At 35.8% G+C, this 4661-nt stretch overlaps 1 protein-coding gene across 7 annotated transcripts in view; it reads right to left on the minus strand.

Annotated features, from left to right (window-relative positions):
- LOC106877240 (uncharacterized) overlaps positions 1-4661 on the minus strand; it is a 160733-nt gene that overhangs the window by 97553 nt on the left and 58519 nt on the right. The window contains exon 1 of one of the 7 annotated variants that reach the window (XM_014926119.2): positions 1517-1747. The exons of the other annotated variants lie outside the window; for them this stretch is intronic. The gene's annotated coding sequence lies outside the window, so the exon portion shown is untranslated. Of the gene's footprint in view, positions 1-1516; positions 1748-4661 lie in introns of those variants that run through there. 7 annotated transcript variants of the gene reach the window in all.

A 4661-nucleotide genomic window follows, 5' to 3' on the forward strand; every position in this document is an offset into this window, starting at 1 on the left:
AAACATGACGGAATTTCTACTAAGAAGTGATGATCAAGGTCTTGATTTCAAATTTTGGCACAAGGCCAGCAATTTCAAGGGTAATGGTAGGTTGATTACATCAACCCCACAGTTTAACTGGTCCTTGTTTTATCAACTCCGAAAGGATGAAAGGCAAAGTCAACCTCAATGGAATTTGGACACAGAACACGAAGACAGACAAAATGCAATTAAGTATTCTGCCCAGCATGCTTTTCTTTGATTCTTTTATTCATTTCAGTCATTTGACTGCAGCCATGCTGGAGCACCACCTTTAGTCAAACAAATTGACCCTGGGACTTATTCTTTGTAAGCCTAGTACTTATCCTATCGGTCCCTTTTGCCGAACCACTGTGTTACAGGGATGTAAACACATCAGCAAACATACATACACGCACACACACAGACACACACACATATATATATATATATATATATATATACATACACACAGAGTGTTTAAAAAGGTTGGTAGCAAAAGGGTTAAAGAATTGAATGGCTAGGAGGATCCATCCAAGTAAAAAAAGGAATCAAGGTGTTTATAGGTGAAAACAAATGGTTGAGAAACACTGGTTGAAAGTAAAATCACAAATTGTGACTTTTATGCTTTCCCCAAAGTCATAACAATGAAATAAAGAGAGATCTTAAGAAAGACTAGTTAAAGTAATTATAGGTTGAAGGCTTAGATGTTTACTTTGCAATTGAAATCCTCATAACACAAGGTGAGGTATAGGTGCAGGTGTAGATGTCACTATGGGCACAGGTGTGGAGGTATGGTTAAGAAGTTTGCTTCCAACCATTTAGTTTCAGGTTCAATCCTATGCATGGTGTCTTTCATTATAGCCATGGGCCAACCAAGTCCCTGTGAGTGGATTTAGTAGACAGAAACTGAAAGAAGTCTGTTGTACATGTGTGCGCACGTGTGTGTGTGTGTGTGTGTGCGTCACCTGCCACCATTTGACAACTGGTGTTGGTTTGTTTACATCCCCATAACTTAGTGATTCAGTAAAGGAAACTGATAGAAAAAGTTCCAGATTTAAAAGGAAAAATTAAGTATTGAGGTCACTCTGACTAAACCCCTTCAAGACAGTGCCCCAGCATGGCCACAGTCCAATGACTAAAACAAGAAAAAGATAAGAGAGAGCATTTAGAACCTACACAGACAAACTTCCTCGTAGACTGGTTAAACATTAGAAAACCTCAGTGAACTAAGTCTATTATCTGACTTTAATTCACTTTGAATCAATTTCACTTCACTTACACGCATAGTAGTAATGCTTATGATAAAGTTTTAATGAAAAACTTTGTTACGGATGTTGAAAGATGACTACAAGATGGCAGAAGGCTTTGTTGATGATGAACATAATGTCTCGTTAATATGAATCCACCAGAAGGCCAATAAAATACATGAAGAGAAAAAGTTCAGAAGGTCTTGAAACAGAGATAAAAATATATTATGCATAATATAGAGAATGTATGGGTTGCTGTCTCTACTTACGTGTTTGTGTGTGTGTGAGAAAGAGTAAATGTGGAAGTGTGAGAGTATTGTCTCTCAAACCACAATGTAGTCAAGTGTAATGCCCTGCTGCAATAGAGATAATCTCTGAAAAGAGAATTTCAGGTTATGAATTAAAATTTGAAAAGACTACAAGAACTGCATAGATGCATGAAGAGCAGCAATTCCATTGACTGAAAATTTTATATTCTCCACTGCATTCATGTATAATATCAACAGGAGATTCATTGATTGGTGGGGATCCAATGCTTATGATCAGTGAAATAATAATGCATTGGATGAGCCAACATTTCCCCAAATAGTCTTTCATCTTTTCTGTACAACAACATAACAATTGCTGATTGGTCACAAATGGTGTCAAGACTAAGCTTTGTACGTGATACAGAAGATTTAAGCTATGGCGTGGAGAGCTAGCTGTCCACTACAAAGTCATTTAGAGGTCCACTTCATGAGCATGTATTTCAATGCGTGATTGTACAGCATAACACACAGAGCAAATAAATTAGGGATCGGCAATGCTTCATGAGTGGAATTGTGCAGATACAAAGTGTGTGAAAGCTTCTTATATTTGTATTCATATAGGGGAGGGAGAGAGAGAGAGAGAGAGAGAGAGAGAGAGAGAGAGAGAGAGAGAGAAAGAGAGAGAGAAAGAGAGAAAGAAAGAGAGAGAGAGTGTGTGTGTGTGGTGAAGGCACGTGGCTTAGAGGTTAGGGCATTCGGCTCACAATCGTAAGGTCGTGAATTCGATTCCCGGCGACGCTTTGTGTCCTTGGACAAGACACTTTATTTCATGCTGCACCAGTCCACTCAGCTGGCAAAAATGAGTAGTACCTGTATTTCAAAGGGCCAGCCTTGTCTATTCTGTGTCATGCTGAAGCTCCCTGAGAACTATGTTAAGGGCATGTATGTCTGTGGAGTGCTCAGCCACTTGCACATTAATTTCATGAGCAGGCTGTTCCGTTGATCGAATCAGCTGGGACCTTCATCGTCATAACCAACAGAGTGCTCCTTCTGTGTGTATGTGCATGTGTGTGTGTTTGTGTAAAATGATACATACATACATATGTGTATATATAGGATATGCAGGGTTTAGTACACTGGTGATCTAAACGAAAGGGTTCGCTGAACAAGTGCTATAATTGGTCATCCGTTAGGTTTCAAGTTCACAGCTGAGGCTGGAGATAGGGATCCATATTCGGCTTCCATATTAGCAGGTATACATTAGAGGAAAAGGACAACAAAAAACCAAGACAGGACGAATATCTCAACTCATTTATAATAATTTGAATTATTATAAATACATATGTATACACACACACACACATATATAAATGCACATACATAAGTGTGCTTGTATGTTACATCTTTTGCTAATGTGACACACATTTGCAGCATTTGTTCTGCTTGGCTGCACAGACAGTAACATACCGATCACTCCCACCACCTGAAATGCAATGAACAAGTGACTGGCCAGCAGAAAGCAAATAACCACACACTCTAGTATATATATAATTTAAATATAGGATAAAATCTTTATAAGAATCTATCTAGTAATTAGCATGAAAAACCTCATAAGGGAAAAATTTATTAATTATTCCCTTTAAATATATTCATTTATATTAAGGGCATTACTATACATAAATGCCTCATGCTAGGAGGGACTCTTAAAGTCAAAACTACCATATGTTTATTATGGTAGTTTTGACTTTAAGAGACCCTCCTAGCATGAGGCATTTATGTATAGTAATGCCCTTAATATATATAAATAAAAAAAGTGTGTGTGTGTGTGACCGCCTGTGTATCATTGGTGATTTTCCTTCCCATTCTTCCCTTCTTTAGACTTTTTCTATATTTCTGATGAAGAGCTCTGCTCAAAACATGAAATCCTCTTTCTTTTCCTGAGTGTCCAATAATACAGTATTTGTACCACATTCTCGCGTTGCTTTTTCTTGCTTGTTTGGATTGATTATATATATATATATATATATATATACACACACACACACACACATATATACACTAGACTCTATACATTTCGGATATAAGAGTGCATTGGATATTTTTTATTTTGTATTTAAAAAACCGTATGTATATGCGTCGCTGTGTGTATGTCTTGGCAATATAAATGCCTGAACTATCTAAGACTAATAAAGTTTTGTTTTGGTTTATTTTTTGTGTGTGTGTGTGAATTTCTTACCTCATTTGGTTGTATGAGTATAATTTAAATAAAAACTAAAACAAAACGGGAAGAACATAAATAAATGTATTAAGTTATTCATAGAATTCGTACAAATAAAGAATTCATAATATTTAGACTTTGGAATAGTTCACTAACTTGACACAGAACGGTCTGAAGATTTATTCATTTGTATGTATTTCTTTCTTTTAGCTTTAAGAAATAAATTGGAATATGGAAATAATTAAATAAAAATATTTAGATTGGAAAGTATGAAAAAACTGGAATTTGGAGAAAGTATCATGAAAGAAAATGGTAGGTCAAAGTGAACTAAAATATATAAACAAAATTTTGAAATGATGAATGATTCTGTTTGGCATACAACATATTCCTAACCCTGGCAGCCCATGATTAAATAAATCACTGATGTTAGTGTGCATGCATATATATACTCATACATACATACATATTAGATACATATTACATGTGTGCATATATATATATATATATATATATGTATGTATGTATGTATGTATGTATGTACACATATATGTGTATTTGTTTTAGTGTATGTGGATAGGAGAGAGAAGTGGCATTTTTTTTAAACAGAAATATTTTGCTCTTCCGGTATACTGGTAACAAATCAAGTAGACAGTGGAAATTATTCTAGTTTGGAGAAAATAAATCTAGGTTATAAAATATAAACAAACCAAGAGTATGATGGTTTGAGGTTTGTGAGAGAGACAGACAAAGAGAGAGAGAGAGAGAGAGAGAGAGAGAAAGAGAGAGAGAGAGAGAGAGAGAAAGAGAGAGAGAGAATGAGAGAGAGACTAATACTATGGGTGTTACCCTTCATGAAAGGGAAAAACAGAAAATCTCCAATTTAGCTCTGAAGTGCCCTGCATGAAAAACATTCACTCCCACTTTATTTCCCCAGCACATCAACATATT

The sequence above is a fragment of the Octopus bimaculoides genome, chromosome 4, assembly GCF_001194135.2.
Source record: "Octopus bimaculoides isolate UCB-OBI-ISO-001 chromosome 4, ASM119413v2, whole genome shotgun sequence".
In the NCBI taxonomy this organism is placed as follows: domain Eukaryota; kingdom Metazoa; phylum Mollusca; class Cephalopoda; order Octopoda; family Octopodidae; genus Octopus; species Octopus bimaculoides.